The following is a 21,482-nucleotide window of genomic DNA, read 5'->3' as shown; positions in this document are numbered from 1 at the left end:
ATAAATGACAGTCATTTATAGTCAAATTGTTCAGTAATTCAATTTCATAGAATCATCCACTATTAGCAGCAACATCTGAGGTACCAAGTACATAAGGGTATGTAACTCTTTTGGTTTCCCCAACCCTATAGCCAAGAAAGCTTCTAGTATTCTCAATTAATAAATGCACAATCTGATATATGAGGCCAAGGTCACCAAGTGAATAAGTGACAATACCACAGAAAAATACTGATTCATAATTAAGTGATTTTTAAATAACACTGGTAAGACTCCTGTAGAACTTACCCATTTCCAACAGGACTCTAATCTATCAGAATAAAAGTATAGTTACTTTAAAGAAAAAGAACTAAAAACTCATAGTTTTCTTTTTGTCTCATCTCTTTTTAATCAATTTGTATTTTCAAGTACCATCATGTGGTACCAATATATGTTTGAATAAATGTTAACTGACACCTCCAGGGATTTCAATAATGGCTAGATTTTCCAGGTCTTGGTGGAATTTTGTTTGCTTTCATTTTGCATCTATAAAGACCATGTCATAAACAACTCAAAAATAAAGAGGTTCTTAATTTTTTAATCAGTTGTTTTTTCTCTTTATTTTTATTTTTTTTTCTTTTTTAAGACTAGTCAAGTGCAGTAGTGAGGAGGGGGGAAAGTAGTAGAACAAGGAGTTCAATCTGTAACTGACTGTGAACAATCACGTGAGATAACTCACTACCTTCGGACCAGCCTGTTTTTTCTCTTTAAAAAGAAATTACAGGCCAGTGGCTCACATATGTAATCCGAGCACTTTGAGAGGCCAAGGCAGGAGGATTGCATAAGAGTAGGAGTTCGAGACTAGCCTGGGCAACACAGCAAGACCCCATCTCCACAAACAAACAAACAAACAAACAAACAAAAATCAAAAAAATGAGACAGGCATGTTAGTGCATTCCTGTAATCCCAGCACAGGAAGGTGAGGCAGGAGGATCACTTGAGCCCAGGAGTTTGAGTCTACAGTGAGCCATGACTACACCACTCTACCCTAGCCCAGGTAACAGAGCAAGATCCTAACTCAAATAACAACAATAAAAGCTGTATATACCATATAGCTCATATTTATTCTCTTCTAGATGACTTGTATACCTGTGACAGGCACTATCTCATACTGTTTGGTTCTCAATACAGCCCACTATCTTCCCAAATGCAGAGGAAAAGAAAGAAAAGGCTAAAAAAGCTACTGCCTGGATCAAACATATCTCTAGATAACGCTTTTGATAGTATTAATAAAAATGTAAAATTAAACTGGGAAGGAGAGGCTCTAAAAACACAAAGACTCTTGAGGAAGAAGTTTAATGAGAAACCAAGGTGGTATAATGATGACCAGACCATCCCTCATGGATACAACTTGAGTACTTTGAATAAGGTAATAAGCATTTAGCAAATGTTTTAACCACTCCAACCCAACCCCAACACACACACACAGAAAAGCAGTATGTGCTAGTCAAAAGAAGGTACAGAGATTAGTATAGCAGATAATGTTCCTATTTTGAAACATTACTTCCTATTTTGTGTGTCATTATTAGACAAAGGCCATAGTGAAAAGGCTTAGCTAAAGTAATTCAGAAAAATTAATAGATTCATGTAGAACATACTAACATGGAATATTCAAACTCACTAACAAAGAAGAAAGAGAGAAGAACAGATGACTCTCAAAATCAAGACTAGATGTTATTTACTCTTACAGTTAAAGTGGCTTTCCCAATGTCATTATACTCTGAACATTATCCTAATATTAGATGATACATCTCAATGAAGAGATTATTATTTTCCACTAGATTGGAAAGAGGAATATGAAGATAACTTGTTTTAATACCAAAACAAAATGGAAAGTTACCTTAAAGATACGAGATAAACTTGTTTACTTTTAAATTTCTAAAAATAGCAATGTTGAGTTTAGGCCATTTAAACCTGCATAACAGGGTTTTCAGAAATGAGGGGAGGAAACATCAAGAGTTAGTAAAGTAGCAAAGGGTTATGCAATAAAGAGACAGCTAATATTAGCTTTAAAATATATTGAAATGACTGAGTTTGCTGACAATTCTTAGTTATAATTAGTTTGTAATTTAAAATCTCTTCACCTTGTGATAAAGTTGAGTTATGTACTGAGCCCAGAATGAATAGACATTTCATTTATTTTATATTGGGAGGAAAAAAGAAATTATAACAATCAGAAAACATGAGTGGTAAGATCCAAAAGGAGTTGAAAGTTTAAAAAGATGAATTCAGTCATCAGAAATGACTGGTGTACATTTTGAAATAAAACTGTAATAAACTGGGCCCAAATGTTCTATTTGTGTCATATGTATATGCACAATCCCTCTCTCTCAGTTATTATAATCTGTTAGCACTCTCTAAAAGGAAACAAGGGATTATTTTTCATTTTAAAGCCAGCCCATTAGATGACAAAGCTTCTTGATCTGCAATTTTGCTGTCTCTATGCATGAAAAATATGATTATAACCTAACTAGTTAAATGTGGAATAATTTGAACATCACAAATGGTAACTGTAATTGATTAGAGAAAATATAACAATCCATAAATCCATAAGGGTACCTTAAAAAAAGAGAGAGAAAAAGAAAAACTGGTTTGCTCCTATTAGAGTGTGCATAACATTAACTTCTGATTCTTGAAAAAGCCATTAAGTAAAGGTAAAGAATTAAGCATTTTCCCTGCATTTTTAGGCAGATCTATAGTTCAACTCTGGTTACAGAGGAAAAGTTCTTTTTAAAAGAGGAAGAAATAACAGAATGAGAAAATTACCATCCTTGCCATCAGGCCAGGATCACCAATGGATTCTAATACCACTATGTGAAATGTTCTGTTTAACAGTTTTACTACATAGATTATTTGCAAATTTCAGAAAGGAAGATATAACTTTTAAATAAGAGATCTGTCAAATCTTACCATCTTTAATTAAATAAATGATAAAATGTACCATCACTAATTGTGGAAAAAACTGACTCTATGTTCCTTCTAAAGTGATACAATAAAAAGTATGAAATATCACCTATAAAATATCCTTGTAAAAAATGTTCAACTAGAAATTAATCAAGCACTTAAACTTAATTTTCAGTTCACTGGAAGTACAGAAGATACATGAACAAGTTACATAACATCTATGAAATGATTAGGAAAAAACAGACATTTACAAAATTAGCAACCTTGTCTATTAAAAAAGTCAATGTCTTAGAGGGAAAAGAAAAAGAGAAGTTAGTTTAGATAAGAAGAGATCAGAGACATAACAACCATAGGGCTTGACTTGGTCCACCCCTGCCTTCACCCCAACAAACACACACATAAGGGATGGGGGAACGTCCATAAAAGACTTTTGAAATCAACTGGGTAAATTTGAATACAAGCTAGATATTATATTACAGTAAAAAAGTATTGTTATTTTTCATAGGCATAGTAATGTATAGCCAGGAGTGGTGGCTCACACCTATAGTCCCAGCTACTTGGGAGGCTGAGGCAGGAGGATCACTTGAGCCCAGGAGTTTGAGGCTGCTGTGAGCTAGGCTGACATCACAGCACTCACTCCAGCCCAGGTAACAAAGTGAGACTCTGTGTCAAAATAATAATAATAATAATATAGTCATATAGGGAAATGACACTTTTAAGCATGTATAGAATGAAAACATATCCATAAAAGATTTGTTCACAAATGTTCAAAAAGAGATTTATTCAAAATATCTCCAAATTAATAACAACCTAAATGTAAAAAAAAAAAATGAATAAACATACTGGAATATATCCATACAATGAATGCTACTAACCAATGAAAATAGAATGAACTATTAATACATGCTAAAACATGCATGACTCTTAAAAGATATGTGGCTCACCACAAAAAGCCAGAAAAAAATAGTACACCCCATCTATATAAAATTCTATAGAAAAATTCTGTCAACTATAATGACAGAAAGCAGAACTGTGGTTGCCTGAGATCAGAGTTGTGGAGGGTGACTGACTGGGAAGCAACACAAGGAACTTTCTGGAGTGCTAGAAATGTTTTCATCTTGACTATGATGGTAGTGGTTACAAAATTCAATACATTTATCAAAAGTAAAAATGTACACTTAAAATGAACACACTGTAGTATACTATTCCTAAATAAGGTTGATTTTTTTAAAAATAAGCAGTTTGATTGTGGTGATTAATGTTTTCCATAATCATAATCATGTATATAACCATGTATACTTGTGTCAAAACTTAACAAATTATACACTTTAAATATGTACTGTTTCTTGCATGTCAATTCTAACTCAGTAACACTATTCTTTTTTATTTCAAAACATTAAGAGGGTACAAATGTTTGTGTAACATCAATACCAATGGACACCATTATTTTGTACAATGCTGAAGTCAGGGCTTTCAGTGTACCCATCACCAAGACAGGGTTCATTGTACCAGATAGGTAAGTTTTTATCCCTCATTCCCCTCTCATTCTCCCTGCTTCTTAGCTTCCAATGTCCTCTACATTTCTTTGTGCCCATGTGTACCATAGGTTAGCTCCCACTTATTAGTAAAGAATATGTAGTGTTTGTTTTTCCATTCGTGAGACACTTTACTTAGGATAATGGTCTCTAGTTCCATCCAAGTTGCTGCAAAAGATGTTATTTTATTCCTTTTTATGGCTAAGTATTACTCCACAGTGTGTGTGTGTGTGTGTGTGTGTGTGTGCGGGCGCGCGCGCGCGTGTGTGTATCTATACACACACACACTTTTTTAATCTACTTATTAACTGATGGGCACTTAGGTTGATGCAACTGTAAAGTGTGCTGTGATAAACATTTGAGTGCAGGTGTAATATGGGTATTTTTTTAAAAAGCTAAATGGAGCCTTGTATAATTGGTTCCCTCTTTCTGTTTCATTAAAAACAAAATGCTACAGGCAATCCCTGAAAACATAGAGAACTTTAAGAGAAAAAAAACACGAGTCAACTATGAAAACTACTTAAACATAACTGAGATTAACAAAACAGTACTGGCTGGGTGCGGTGGCTCAGGCCTCTAATCCTGGCACTTTGGTGGCCTGAGGTGGGAGCACTGCTTGAGCCCGGGAGTTTGAGATTGCAGTGAGCTATGACGATGACACTCACCACACTGCACTTACCTGGGCAACAGCGTGAGATCCTATCTCAAAATATAAATTAATTAATTTAAAAAAGAAGACAAAGAAGGCTCTAGATAGAAAAGCTGACTGTGGCAGAAACATTCTGAACCAAATCTCATTCCCCACTGCCATCATGTCCCAAATCAACATCCAGACAACAGTGACTGTATGGTATGGTCCAGCCATTGAGGTGTGAAGACTGCTTGGGAGTTCCTGGTCCCTGTCCTATTTCTTCCAATCCTTGAAGCTGTGACAGTCATATGCAAACACGAGGGAGAGGCCAAGAATTAATCATGGAGACATCTGCTCTGATATCACTGTGCCAGTAAATCAATACTAGCAATACTCTGCTTAACTATGTAAGAGAAATAAAGCTCTGTTTTATAAACCCAGTGCAGTCTGGTTTTCTGTTACCTAATGCCAAATTCAACCCTAACTGGAAGAACTACTGTCACTATTTTTTTAATTGACATGTAATATAATGTACATACCATAAAATTCACCAATTTCAACTATATAATCTAGTAGTTTTTAGTATTTTCACAAAGTTGTGTAACCATTACCATTATCTAATTCTAGAACATTTTCACCATACCCAAGAGAGATCCCATACCCAAGCAGTGACTCCTTATCCTCCCCATCCCTAGTCCCTGACAATCACTTACTTTCTGTCTCTCTGGATTTGCTTAATCTGAACATTTCATACCAATGGAATCATACACTATATGAACTTTTGTGCTTGGCTTCTTTCACTCTGCAAAATGTTTTCAACATTCATCCATGCTGTAGCATGAATCAGTACTTCATTCCTTTTCATAGCTAAGTAATATTCCATTGTCTAAATATACCACATTTTGTTTACCCATTCATTAGTTGATGGTTGGAGAAAAGAAAAATACAGTCATGTATCACTTACTGATGAGCTCTGTTCTGAGAAATGTGTTATAAGGTGATTTCATCTTTGTGCAAACATCACAGAGTGTATTTACACAAACCTAGATATTATAGCCTATTGCTCCTAGGGTACAAACCTGTACAGCATATTACTATACTGAATACTATATACAGTTGCAACACAATGGTAAGCGTCTGTGAACCTAAATATATCTAAACACAGAAAAGGTACACTTAATAATACAGTATGAAAGATTAAAAAATGGTACACGTGTGTAGGGCACTTACCATGAATGGAGCTTACAGGACTGGAAATTACTCTGGTTAAGTGAGTGAGTGGTGACTGAATGTGAAGGCCTAGGACATTATTGTACACTCCTGTAACACTTTATAAACACTGTACACTTAGGCTACATTAATGTAAAAAATTTTTTTCTTTGATAAATTAATCTTAGCTTACTGTAACTTTTTACTTTATAAACTTTTTACTTTAACTTTTTGACTCTTTAGTAGTAATACTTAGCTTAAAACACAACACAGCACAGCTATAGAAAAATATTTTTTCTTTATATCCTTATTCTGTACATTTTTATTTTAAATTATTTATTTGTTTTTATTTTTTAAACTTTTTTTAAAAACTAAAACACAAACACTCACATCACATTAGCCTGGACTTACACAGGGGCAGGATCATTAATATCACTGTCTTCCACTTCCACTTCCACATCCTGTCGCACTGCAAGTTCTTCAGGGGCAATTACATGCATGGAGCTATCATCTCCTATGATAACAATGCCTTCTTCTGGAATACCTCCTGAAGGACCTGCCTAGGCTCGTTTTATAGTTAACATTTTTCTTAATAAGTAAAAGGAATACACTCTGAAATTATGATAAAAGGTATAGTATAATAAATACATAAACCAATAACATAGTTACTTATTGTCATTATCAAGTATTATACACTATACATAATTGTATATGACTGCCAGCATAGTAGGTTTGTTTACACCAGCATCACCACAAACACGTGAGCTATACATCACACTGTAACATCATGACAGTTACATCACTAGAGCACAGGAATTTTTCAGCTCCATTATAATCTTCTGGGACCACCATCACATATGTAGTCCATCACTGACCAAAACAATATTACATGGCACATGACTATATACAAAAATCAATAGCTTTTTCTACTGAAGAAACAATAATTGCTATGGTCTAAATATTGGTAATACCCAAAATTCATTAGTTGGGACCTAAATACCCTATGTAAAAGTACTAAGAGGTAGAACCTTTTGAGAAGTATTTTAGGCATGTGGGTTCTACCCTCATGAATGGAATTAGTGCCCTTATAAAAAATGTTGAAGAGGGATGCCTTGCCCCGTCCACCATGTGAGGACACAGCAAGACAGTGTCATCTTTGAAACAGAGAGCAAGCCCTCACCAGACACCAAATACTTGGCATCTTGATCTTGGCCTTCCTAGCTTCCAGAACATAAATAAATTTCTGTTGCTTATAAATTATCTAGTCTAAGGTATTTTGTTACAGCAGCCTGCATGGACTGAGACAATAATCTTAGAAATGGAAGTGAGATTAAAATAATTCTCAACAGTAACAGTGCCTATGTAAGACTTTTGAACAAATTTAATAAGTTGGCACTAATATAAAAAACTATACATTCTTATAAAAAGGCATAACACTTTCATATATTTGTAAAGCACTATCACAGAAGTGTCAACTGTCCCCTATATTAATCAATTTCATGTAATTAAAATGGGAATCCAAAGGATTTTTATTTTGCTATATTTTTAATGAAAAAATGATCAAGCTTGTATTATAAGAACAAATGCTGCAGAATAGCCAACAGTGAAAAAGTTGGAAACTACTTCAAATAACAAAACATTAGAATGTCACAGAAAATAAGGCAATGTAGTATTAATATAGGAACAGATGAATATATACACAAAATAGTACCCAACTTAGAAAAAGATCTTCACAAATAGGAAATTTTTAAATAAAATCAGACAATCACTCAAGTCAGTGGGAAATAGATGGCTGTTACTTCTTTTTAAGTGCTGGTAATCGTCTAGAAGAAAAAGTAGATGCCATAATGGTATCCAACATACAAAAAGAAAATGAAGATGAATGTAAATGTGAATTGTAAAAAATAAAAAACTTGTACAAAAAGAGTGTGGATAATGTATTCACTACTCAAAACTAGAAACTATATAGAAATTCATATTTAAAAATTAAGTTTTTATACCTGAGGAAAAATAAAAAATCATTTGCAACACAGGTAATGTTTTTAACACACAGTGAGCTTTTACATTTTGAAAAAGACAAAAAACTCAAAATTTGGACAAACTTTATTTGAACAAAGAAGAGCAAAAATAATTCAAAAAAGAGTAGAACCAAAAGTCTACAAATATAAGGAAAAAACATTCAAATTTACAACTGCCAAGGAAATTTAAATTAAAAGTAATGATAAGACATAATGTTATACCTATTGGGCTGGCAAAGTTTTAAAAAGCAGTAACTCTATTGCTGGCAGGGATATAAAAGAAAGAATTCTCACACATTGCTTGTGGAAAAGCAATTTGGCACATCTACTGAAATAAAAAATATAAAAACCCTTTAACCCAGCAATTTTACTCCTGGAAATCTATCCCATGGGAAAAGAAAGCATCATGAAGTAAGAATATATATTCAAAGATGCAACATTGTTTAAAATAACAAAGAATTGGAAATGGAGTATATTTCTATAAATGTTGGAATGGCTAAATAAATATTATTCAACATAACACGAAGTATTCACTAAGGAGTCATGAAAACAATAAATTAGAATTAAACCTTAGATGGGGAAATTCCCTCCAAGATATAGTTAGTAAAAAAGTTGCAAAGTTGTATATATAGCAATTCCATTTTTTTAATCATCACAAAAAGCCTATATATCTAATAGGAATATAAATAACTAAAAGATTATATGAGCAGAGATAAAAACACAGAGTAGTATGTAATACTATCTATTTACATGAATTTGGGAAGGGGGAAGGAGGTAGTTCTGATGCAGTGGGAAGGAAAGGTGAGAGCCAAGCCAAAAAGAATGGCACTAAAGTGATAAATCCTCATTTATGTTTTCATGTAAAATTATAAACAGAATATTTTTAAATTTTAAGCAGACACATCAACACATAAAATTTGTCCAAGGTAAAGATGAAGACTTACACTTATATATAATGAGAGAAGAAAACCAATTGTTGAATGTTATAATACCGAAAAATTTCAACTAGTAGTTAAATAAATATATATATAAAGGAAATAAATATTTATATAATTTATGTATATATATGTATAAAAGTATATATTTATATATACAGTCATTCTTCAGTATCCTTGGGGGACTGATTCCAGAATCTCCCCACCTCCACAATACCAAAATCCACAGATGCTCAAGTCCCTTATATAAAATGGTGTAGTGTTTGAAAATAACCTATGCACATTCTTCTGTATACTTTAAATCATTTTTATATTTCTTATGATACTGACTACAATGTAAATGCTATATAAATAGTTGTTATACTGTATTGTTTAGGAAATAATGTTAAGGAAAATAAAGCCTGTACATGTTCAATAAAGACACAATTGTCCATTTTTCCCCCAAATATTTTCAATCCATGATTGGTTGAATCCACTGACACAGAACCCCGATATGAAGAGTTGACTACATATATATATATATATATATATATATATATATATATATATGGAACATCAATTGAATTTCACTGAGGAAAATATAATCATTTAAAGCTGTTACGGTATTATCTCTGACTAAAATTATTATTATTATTTTTTTTTGAGACAGAGTCTCACTTTGTTGCCCAGGCTAGAGTGAGTGCCGTGGCATTAGCCTGGCTCAGAGCAACCTCAATCTCCGGGGCTCAGCGATCCTACTGCCTCAGCCTCCCGAGTAGCTGGGACTACAGGCATGCGCCACCATGCCCGGCTAATTTTTTGTATATATATTTTTAGTTGGTCAATTAATTTATTTCTATTTTTGGTAGAGACGGGGTCTCGCTCAGGCTGGTTTCGAACTCCTGACCTTGAGCAATCCGCCCGCCTCGGCCTCCCAAAGTGCTAGGATTACAGGCGTGAGCCACCACGCCCGGCCCTAAAATTATTTTTAATCTTAGAGTTATGGTTCAGAAATACTACAAATGACAATTTACCTGTGCCCTAGTTACAGAATATGTATCTTTTATACTAGAATTGAAAATGGTATCAAACAACCGTCAATATTTAATGGTATGACTTAAATAAGCAGCTTTGATATGTGAAATTAAACCCATAAATTATATTCTACATCTGCCTGTAGCCTTACAGAAGAACCATACACTCCCTTAACTCAGGCATAATCCAAACAAGGTAGTATAGAAGCATAAGGTTATAAATAAAAAGTGAAATACCCAGGCTATACAAACTATCTATAAGATGAACATAGCCTCTACCATTTATTAAAATTGGCATTATGTAAAAAACAAAAGGTAACTTTTAAAAAATGTTTCAAGACTGCATACTAGCAAAGTGAACTCAAGAGCATGTTAAAAAGATCATACACCATAACCAAGTGAGATTCATTCCTAAAATACAAAGATGATCCAACATACAAAAATTAATGACAGATTAACATACATCAAAGAAAAAATCACATGATCATCTTAATGTAGAAAAAGCATCTGACAAAATCCAACATACTCATATGATAGAAACATTCAACAAACTACAAACAGAAGTGAATTTCCTCAACATAAAAAAAAAAGATGATATATGAAAACCCCATAGCTAACATTATACTCAATGGGGAAAGACTGAAAGGTTTGCTAAGATCTAGAATAGGGCAAGGATGCCCAAAATTCACCATTTCTATTCAATATAGTATTGCAAGTCCTAGCCAAAACAATTAGGCAGGAAAATAAAATAAAAGGCATTCAAGGTGGAAAGGAATAAATAAAACTCTATTTGAAGATAAAATGATCTTATATGTAGAAAAAGTTTCACAAGAGAAAACTTTCAGAACTAATAACCAAATTCAGCAAAGTTGCAGGATACAAAATCACCAGACAATGAACAGCTGTGTTTCCATACACTAAATATAAACAATTAGAAAATGAAATTAGGAAAATAATTTCATTTACAATATCATAAAAAAGAATAAAATAGTTAGGAATAAACGTAACCAAGGAGACAAAAAACTTAGAAAATGAAAACTACAAATGTTGCCAAAAGAATTTAAAGATGACACCAATGATCCAACAACTCCACCTCTGGGTATAAACCCAAAAGACTTGAAAGCAGGGTCTCAAAGAGGTATTTGTACATCTACATCCACAGAAGCATTATTCACAACAGCCAAAAGGTGGAAGCAACCCAAGTGTTTATCACTCTGTTGGGTAAGAATGTGGTATATATACATAAAATGGAATACATATATATATATTGTGTTTTCCCGAAAATAAGACAGGGTCTTATATTTATTTTTCCTTAAGAAGACACCTAGGGCTTATTTTCAGGGGATATGTTATTTTTTTTAAGTACAGTACAACAATCTACATTTATTCAAATATTGTTAAGTTCTTCTGGAACATCATCCTAACTCTCCAAACTCCTGATTCAATCCTGAATTTCTTGTGACTCTATTTCCTTTAGAACCACTGGCCCCAATCTCTCATGTCGAGCAATACAGCTCTCATTAAATGAGCAGCTCTTATCCATGTAACTTGCTTATCTTCTTTACTGCTCCATGAGGAAATGCATGGGTTGTGCAGATATGCTGCGTAGCCACGTCCATGACTAGGTCTTATTTTCGGGGTAGGGCTTATATCGTGCAAAATGCTTAGAAATCCTGCTAAGGCTTGTTTTATGCATAGATCTTATTTTTGGGGAAACACGGTATATACATAAAATGCGGTATTATTCAGCCTTAAAAAGGAAGGAAATTCTAACACATCCTACAATATGGATGAACCTTGAAGACATGTCAAACAAGCCAGACACAAATGTATAAATACTATGGTTCACTTAAATGAGGTACCTAGAGTAGATAGTAAAATTCAGAGACAGAATGGTGACTGCCAGGGACTGCAGGGAGAGGGAGTTAATATTTAACAGGTACACAGTTTCACTTTTGCAAAATGAAAAGTTCTAAAGATTGGTCACACAACAATGTGAATGTTTTATACTTAAAAACTACTAAACTGTACATTTAAAAAAGATTAAGATGGAAAATGCTATTCCTATTATTAAAAAAAAAAACCCTACAGCTAACATCATAACATCGTACTTAATGGTGAGAAACCGGAACCTTTTCCACCAAGGATCAGGAACAAAGCAAGGATGTTCCCTCTCACCACTCCTTTTCGACAATAGTCTTAGCTAATTAAATAAGACACCCCCCCCCAAATATAGAAATAAAAGGTATACACAGTGGGAAAGGAGAAATCAAACTCTCTCTGTTCCCAGATGACATGATTGTCACATAGAAAATCTGAAATAATGGACCAAAAAACCTCCTTGAACTAAAAAGTTATTATAGCAAAGTTAATTACAAAAGTCAATTGCTTTCCTACATACCAGCAAAGAACAAGTAGAATTTTAAATTAAAAACTCAATACCATTTACATTAGCAGTGTAAAATATGAAACACTTAAGTATAAATCTAACAAAACATATACAAGATCTGTCTGTATGAGAAAAAGTACAAAACTCTGATAAAAGAAATCAAAGAACTAAATAAATGGAGTGATACTACATGTCTGCAGATAGGAAGACTAACATTATTAAGATGTTCTTCCCAATTTCATCTATAGATTCCACATAATCCCAATTAAAATTCCAGTACATTATTTTGTAAATATTAACAAACAGATCCTGGTTTATACAGACCAATGACCCAAGCCAACACAACACTGAAGGAGTAAAACAAAGTCAGAAAACTAACACTACCAACTTCAAGACTTACTATCAATCTACAGTAATCAAGACCATGTGGTATTGGCAAAAGAACAGACAAACAGATCAATGGAACAGAAAAGACAGTCCAGAAACAGACACACAAAAATACAGTCAACTGATCTTTGACAAAAGAGCAAAGGCAATACAGTAAAACACAGTTTTTTCAAGTAATAGTGCTGGAACGACTGGACCTTCATAGGCAGAAAAATGAATCTAGACCAGGGGTCCTCCAACTTTTTAAACAGGGGGCCAGTTCACTGTCCCGCAGACCGTTGGAGGGCAGGACTATAGTTTTAAAAAAAACTATGAACAAATTCCTATGCACGCCTGTAATCCTAGCACTCTGGGAGGCCGAGGTGGGCAGATTGCTCGAGGTCAGGAGTTCGAAAACAGCCTGAGCAAGAGCAAGACCCTGTCTCTACTATAAATAGAAAGAAATTAATTGGCCAACTAATATATATAGAAAAAATTAGCTGGGCATGGTGCCGCGCATGCCTGTAGTCCCAGCTACTCGGGAGGCTGAGGCAGCAGGATTGCTTGAGCCCAGGAGTTTGAGGTTGCTGTGAGCTAGGCTGATGCCACGGCACTCACTCTAGCCTGGGCAACAGAGCAAGACTCTGTCTCAAAAAAAAAAAAAAAAAAAAAAATTCCTATGCACACTGCACGTATCTTATTTTGAAGTAAAAAAACAACTGAGCAAAATCAACCACATGTGGCCTGTGGTCCGTAGTTTGATGACACCTGATCTAGACAAAGACATTAATTACACTTTTCATAAAATTTACTCAAAATAGTCAAAGATCTAAATATAAAAGGCAGAACAATTAGGTTATTAAGTATGGAATGTATGATTTCCTTAAGTACTAAGTTTGATGCTTGATATCTCTCACACTGTACTTTGACACTTCTTGGGTTGTTTTTGTTGTTTTTGTCAAGGTACATCCTCATTCATTCAAACACAGGTTTTGGCTTGTGATTATCTTTCACATTTTTTTAAGACAAATATCTGTGAAACCATGGATAAATCAAAAAATTGGTATTATTTTTTAATATGGGTTCCATTGTGGAACCAATGCAGTGCTAACAGCTCAAAAAAAAAAATCAACAAAGTGTTTGGGAAGGATGTAGCTAATGAATGCACAGTATGTCGATGCTTTGAGAAGTTCCATTCTAGTGATTTTAATCTTGAAAATAAACTACATGGGCGACCTGAGACCAAGGTGGATAATGATGACCTGAGAGCTGTAGTGGTAGCAAATCCATCTCAATCTACATGTGAATTAGCAACAAGGTTTGACGTTACTATTCCAACAATATTGGACCACTGGAAACACATCAGCAAGGTAAAGAAGCTGGATAGATGGATAACACATGAAATAAACAAGTATCAGAAGAGAAATCATCTTCATCTCAAAGCTTGCCTTTCTTTGCTGTACCTTTCTTTGCTGTTGTGACATAAAGGTGAACAATTTCTACACTATATTGTTACACGTGATGAAAAATGGATTCTTTTCAACTGTCCCAAGGGTTCGGCACAATGGTTGGATAAAGATGAAGTGTTAGAACATAGTCTAAAACTGAATATTCATCAAAAAAAGCTAATGGTGTCTGTTTGGTAGTGCAGTGCTGGTATTATCTGTTATAGCTTCATGAAACCTGGTCAATCAATTACAGCAGATGTCTACTGCAACCAACTAGATAAAATGATGAGGATGCCTGGGATTAAAGCATCCGAGATTGGTCAGTAGAGACGGACCAATCCTCTTGTAAGACAATGCTCGACCACATGTAGCAAAAACAATTCTGCTCAAACTACAGAGGCTGGACTTGGAAACTCTGTCATCCACCATATTCACCAGACCTTGCACCAATCTGACTACCACTTCTCCTGGACTTTGGACTACTTCTTGCAAGGAAAAAAACCTCAATTCTTGACAAGCTGTGGAAAACACCTTTTGTGATTTCATTGCCACTCGCTCTCCAGGCTTCTTTGTTGCTGGCATAAACAAGCTACCATTAAGATGGCAAAACTGTGTCGACAGTTTAGGTTCATACTTTAATTGTACTGCTTCTTGTTTGAGATACAATAAACTACACTTTTGATTCAAATTTAGACATTTCGTATTTAATGACCTAATACATGGCCAGTAAAGTGGATTCCCTGGTCACTATGAAACTCAAAGGGAGCTCCTCCCTTGAACTATTATTCAAAGAGAATAATTTTCTCTAGAAGAATTTTGGACATAGCAGAAGCAGTGGCTTGTGTATAAGGAAAAACTCCCATCCAATGGAAAAATATACAGATCATAACCAATACAAATGTATACCCATGGGAAGGAGGCAGTTAGATAAAATTCATTTACCAAACCTGAATAAAGCCTATTCAATAAATTAAATGTCCAGACACAGTGTGTGTAGTTTTTACTGCATTAAATATAAGACAGGTGGCACAAGCCAAATAAGCAATTTTGGCAGTTTTTCTATTGTTATGTTGCCCTACCAAAGTTTTATAAAGGAAATTAATTTGGCAGTTCTCCAAGGAGTCAAATTATGTACTGTAGTTTACAGCAGATATTTTATTGAATTTGGAAGAACTGGTTTGTTATCAGGTCCAAATCACAGTTTCATCATCAAACCAGCAGCCATAATTTTCCAATTTTATTTTTCAGCTTCTAGATCCCAATTTTGTACATCTTTGGTAACTGTTCTTAAATCACCTTTTGAAGGCTCTTTTGCTGGGACCATGACAGAGATTTGATTGACTGAAGCTTTAATGGCAACATTTCTTAAAGAATTACCAGCAAGGTGATTTCTCCTAGCCTCCATAGAATCTACCCTTGAATGTCCAGGAATTCTGATATTAGCCAAAGTAGCGGGTAACTGGATGACATCCAATAAGTCTCACACAGAGGATCTACACCTCCAATAGAAGTCAGGAAACCCCTTTGCTTCTATAACAGTTCAAAATCATGAGTAACCCCAAAGACATACCTACTGCCTATATATGTATTAGTTGATTTTGCTTTAGCAAGAAGACGAGCCTGAGTAAATGCACAATGTTCAGCATGTTGGGCATAAGTATGAAGCTCAGGTAAGGTTGCTTCAATAGCCCCAAAACAAGTAGTAACTGCATATTCTGCACAGTATTTACCAGTATCATCCTTTGTAAACCACTATAGTTTAGCATCATCTAATGAAGTGTCTTATATATCCTTTGGGGAGTCAAGACAGTCATTGCAGTTGAAGGAAGGGTAAGAGTAGCAGGATTAAGACTGTTACATCAAGAAAGAGCTATGTTGATGAAGAGTTAACAAAAGTTCATAAAAGGTAAGACTACTGACAGAGAGGTATAAGTGAACCTGAGGTATAATTAAGTGTTGAGAATTTAGAAGAGCTCTGACAGTGTGTGAATCAAAGTAGTTAAAGGAGATCCCATGACCATTTCTTTAGTAGATCTGACTAGTAGGGAAATAACTGGGATAGTTCTCAACCAGGCGGGTAATCTTTGAGCTACTAGGTCTATTTGTTGGCTCTAACATCCAATGAGGCAATGCTGACCTCCATGGTTTTGAGTTGGGACACCCAAGATTATTTCCTTTCTTTTCATAAACAGAAAGAAAGGGAGTTAACAGCTGGAGTATCGCAAGGCAGGGAAATTTTCAAGTCCTTTTTAAAATTTATTAAATGTATTATCTTTATTTTTATTTATTTTCTTTATTTTTGAGACACAGTCTCGCTCTGTTGCCCCAGGTAGAGTGCAGTGGTGTCATCATAGCTCATTGGAACCTCCAACGCCTAGGCTGAAGCATCCTCATGCCTCAGCTTCCTGAGTAGCTGGGACTACAGGCATACACCACCACACCCGGCTAATTTTTTTCTATTTTTGGTAGAGATGGGGTCTTGCTCCTGCTCAGTCTGGTCTCCAACTCCTGACCTCAAACAATCTCCCATCTTGGCCTCCCAGAGTGCTAGGATTACAGGTGTGAGCCACCATGCCTGGCCCATTACCTTTATATTCTTCTTTAATATTAAGTAAGGTGTGCAGGGGGATGATCAATAAAAGAAAAGTTTGGTATCCAGTTATAGTAGTGTCCAAGTCTAACAAACCCTCAAAGCTGCTGTTTAGTTTTGGATTTAAGCAACTGTAAGATATCTTGGATCCATTCAGGGTCCAAATGTAGTCCTGTTTCAGAAATCAGCTGACCAAAATATTTAACTTGGGTCATAAGTATTAGCAACTTTTCTTTAGAAATCTTATGACTTTTTGTGGCTGAAAGTTTTAATAAATCAACCCTGTCTTCCTCCCAAGTTGCGGTGAGAGAGAGAGCAAAGTCAGTCATCTATATTCTGTAGTAAGGATGAGCCTTGGGGAAAGCTTACATCCTCTAAATTAATCTTCAGAATTTGAGAGAACTGGAAAGGACTTTCAGTATAGCCCTAAGGCATACAGTCCAAGTAGACAGTGGTCCTTCCCAGGTGAAGGTGATTAGATACTGATTGGCTTGACCAACAAGGATATTGAAGGCACTACAGAGGTCAATTACAGTGAAAAATTTACTATCAGTTGATATGACAGTCATCAAGGTATGTGAGTTTGAGAATATGGGGTGACAGGATATTTTAATAACAATATTATTTACAGCACAGAGATCCTGAACAAATCTTTACCTTCAACCACTGGGTTTCTTTACTGGGAGAATGAGAGAATTCCAGGGGCTGGAGTATAAGAAGTATTAAGCCTTGAGTTTTGTATTCTTTAACAGTGAGTCTAATGTCTTGGAAGGCAGATTGGCTCAAGGGATATTGTTTAATATTAAGCAAGCACTTGGACAAATCAATCTGGATTTCGATTGTGGGTAGATTCTACCTATGTCTATTGATGACATGGCCCATAAAGAGATAGGTACCGTGTTTTCTCGAAAATAAGACAGGGTCTTATATTTATTTTTCCTCAAGAAGACACCTAGGGCTTATTTTCAGGGGATGTGTTATTTTTGTTTAAGTACAGTACAACAATCTACATTTATTCAAATATAGTTAAGTCGTCTTCTTCTGGAACATCATCGTAACTCTCCAAACCCTGAATTCCATCCTGAATTTTTGCCACTCTATTTCCTTTAGAACCACTGGCCCCAATGTCTCATGTTGAACAATAGAGCTCTCACGGGGCAGATAAGAAGGGCTGCTCGTCTTCTTTACCGCTCCGCGACGAAATGCATAGGTTGTGCAGATAAGCTGCTTAGCAACGCCTATGACTAGGTCCTATTTTCAGGGTAGGGCTTATATTGCACAAATGCTTAGAAATCCTGCTAGGGCTTATTTTATGGGTAGGTCTTATTTTCAGGGAAACATGGTATCTGTTTCAATGGGGTATTTGGGAGTCAGCAGAGATACCTTTGGTGTGTAAGACAGCATAAAAAATGAGTAGGACATCACTCGGTAGAATCCAGTGGACCATGGGGTTTATCAAACTAAAATTATCACTTCTCAGCCTTTGGGCTAAGATCATACGTAGTATCTGTTATTATCAGTTTAACATCTGACACGTGTCCTCTATTCAAGGACAATATGTTAAATGGATTTTTGGAATAGGGCGATGAAACAGGATTGCTTGCTCCATCCACTCCACACATCAACCTCGTATTGCAGTACCTCCAGGAACAGAGCACCACTACCCAGTGTTTTAAAAAACAAAATTATTTCTCCCTTTCCAGAGAAAGAGATGTCACCATGGTATTTAAAAAACAACAAAAAAAAAAAAAAAAAGAAAAAAAACACTTGTCCCAAAAAATGAGCTGAAGTAGATTCTACCAGTAAGAAGGAATGGGTATCCTGCAAATGCCCAAGGTGAAAAATAATGAGCTGGGACAGAAAATCTGTCAATGGTTTATTACAAACTCCTACCACTGGAATCCTTGTATTATTCCAAGGCAGAAGCTGGTTGAAATTGGTGGGGCAGAGCACCAATAGGGCAGTCATGATTGACAACAAATGGTCAGGATTTGAAGAGCTAATTTGAAGAGTGGTTTCCCTAAAGTGGTTAGGAGAAAAGACTGGAAAAAGCCCCTAGATGCTCCTGGAGCCCCTTCATTAGGAAGGAGAAGCCAAAAAGTTAAGTGAAAGCCGGGCGCGGTGGCTCACGCCTGTAATCCTAGCTCTCTGGGAGGCTGAGGCGGGCGGATTGCTCGAGGTCAGGAGTTCAAAACCAGCCTGAGCAAGAGTGAGACCCCGTCTCTACTATAAATAGAAAGAAATTAATTGGCCAACTAATATATATACAAAAAATTAGCCGGGCATGGTGGCAAATGCCTGTAGTCCCAGCTACTTGGGAGGCTGAGGCAGCAGGATTGCTTGAGCCAGGAGTTTGAGGTTGCTGTGAGCTAGGCTGACGCCACGGCACTCACTCTAGCCTGGGCAACAAAGCGAGACTCTGTCTCAAAAAAAAAAAAAAAAAAAAGTTAAGTGAATAAGACTGTTCAGAAGGCTAAAGTTTATAATAGTTCTTCTTCCAGTGGCCAGACAGTTTACAATAAAGGTAACTTGTGTAGATTAGAGTTGGGAAACTCACCCTCAAATGTTTTCTCTGGGAACATTTATCTGTCATAATTGGAAGTTTAGTAGCCTTCTTTTTATTGGTTTTTTTGTAGGGTGTGAGCCAACTGATTTATGAAATTAACAAGGTCAGAGGTTGGTACAGTCTACCACTCCAGGCAATTTTAACTGAGAAAGATCTTGAAAGAGATCATTAATATAGACTTAAGGGCAACTCTAGTAAAGTCAAGATCCATGGGAAAGCCAGCATTTTCTCTCAGTACAACCTGGAGTCTGGTATAATGGTTATACATTGGTTCATTTGGCTCTTGGGTAGAAGCTTGAAATTTATTCCAATCTATAGCTTTAGGAGATGCTTCAAGGGTGGAGGGGGCCTATATAAGTTTTTTTTAGTAGTCCTAGAGACCATTCCCATATTGTAGGGAAGAGTCTGGGAAAGAGGGGACAAGTCTCCCTAAATCCTGTTGGGGCTGGGTCCAATAAGCTTTTGCTATTCAGTGTTGGGCCTGGCCTTCTCCCACAAGCATCTGAACAAGTTGGTAAAGATCAAAGAAGCCAGGCTGGTAAGCTTGAAGTATAACGTAAAATTCATCGGCAGAACAATAAGGGACCCTTAGTAACCTTACAAAACTCCTTGGCTACAGTCAAGGATCATTAGCAGGCCTAACCTTAAAGGGACAAATTTTTATAGGCTGAGGTTGGAAAGCAACAGGAGGAGGAAGAATAAGAGGGGAAGAATTATCACAAAACGAAAGCTTTTGAAAGTAAAGAAATATCACACAAAAAAGGGAAGTTTGGAAAGTAGAGAAAAGAGACAGTAAGTGGTGCCTGAGAAACAAAAAGAATGAGCTTTTAAGGCCTTTATCTTAATTTTTTATTTGTGTTAGATAACTTAGAGACAGTATTTTGGAGCAAGGCAAATTTTGATTCTTGAATGCATTTAGATGCCTCAGATACAAATTAAGGAATGTGTCCCATTTAGGCTGTTTTGTTTTCTGGCTGTGGCCTTCTAATTGTTTCTGAGAAAAACAAGTTTAGGAAGGTCAAAAGAACCATACAAAGGCCATCATAATCCTAAATTATCTTTAGTACAATTCATGCATGTGATTATAGACCATAATACTGAAAAATATGCCAGCTGGAATCCCCCATGGGGGCTTACCTTGGCATGCCATTGAACTTTGAGAGCCCATTTTATAAATAAGTTTATCAGGGTGACTTGCTTTAATGATGAATATACAAAAACCAAAATAAAAACCTAGTGTACAAAGAGTACACACTCACCAGAAAAGACATCAAACCCTTCTTTGACAGGAAGGAAAAAGTCTCTCATAAAGAGCGGGAAAACCCCTCAGAAATCGAATCCCAGGTAAAACTGAAGAATTCAGACCACAAGAAATCTTAGAGAAAGACTCGCCAGGCAAAAAGAGGGCAGCAGACAGAAGAGGGAGGTTCAAGGAGGAGGTAGTTCCAAGGGCCATCAAATCTCTCCAGGTGATCTCATTTTGAATTCCACTTGTGACACCAGGTATATCAAAACCAAATAAAGTATAGAGATGAATCTCTAAGCAAAACATTTTATTTGGGTATTTATAAAAACATGGTTACAATTCAGAGCAAAGAAAAGATCAGAATTTTACCAGGAAGGAGAAAATCCTGTTTTATATCATAAAATAGTAAATAAGCTTATTAAAAAAAACAAACAGAAAATATACCTTCTTGTTTTCCTATTATTTTAACCTATATAAAAGCATGGGAAATCAAGCACTGTGTCCAGTCACCTGTAAAACTGGGGTTCCTCTTTCCAAACATCTGTTGTGCAGGATCACTTGAGAATAACAAATGCTGTCAGAGATGCTGTTCCCAT

At 35.6% G+C, this 21,482-nt stretch overlaps 1 protein-coding gene and 1 non-coding gene across 4 annotated transcripts in view; one reads left to right on the top strand and one right to left on the bottom strand.

Annotated features, from left to right (window-relative positions):
- Positions 1-21,482, bottom strand: part of STAG1 (STAG1 cohesin complex component) — a 368,375-nt gene that overhangs the window by 302,793 nt on the left and 44,100 nt on the right. The window lies entirely within an intron of this gene.
- Positions 18,543-18,737, top strand: LOC142874844 (U2 spliceosomal RNA). Its single transcript, XR_012922438.1, has one exon. It is a non-coding gene; the product is annotated as a U2 spliceosomal RNA (small nuclear RNA).

The sequence above is a fragment of the Microcebus murinus genome, chromosome 1, assembly GCF_040939455.1.
Source record: "Microcebus murinus isolate Inina chromosome 1, M.murinus_Inina_mat1.0, whole genome shotgun sequence".
Taxonomy (NCBI): Eukaryota; Metazoa; Chordata; class Mammalia; order Primates; family Cheirogaleidae; genus Microcebus; species Microcebus murinus.
The sequence above is the reverse complement of the archived record's forward strand: the minus strand, read 5'-3'. Positions and strand labels throughout refer to the sequence as shown.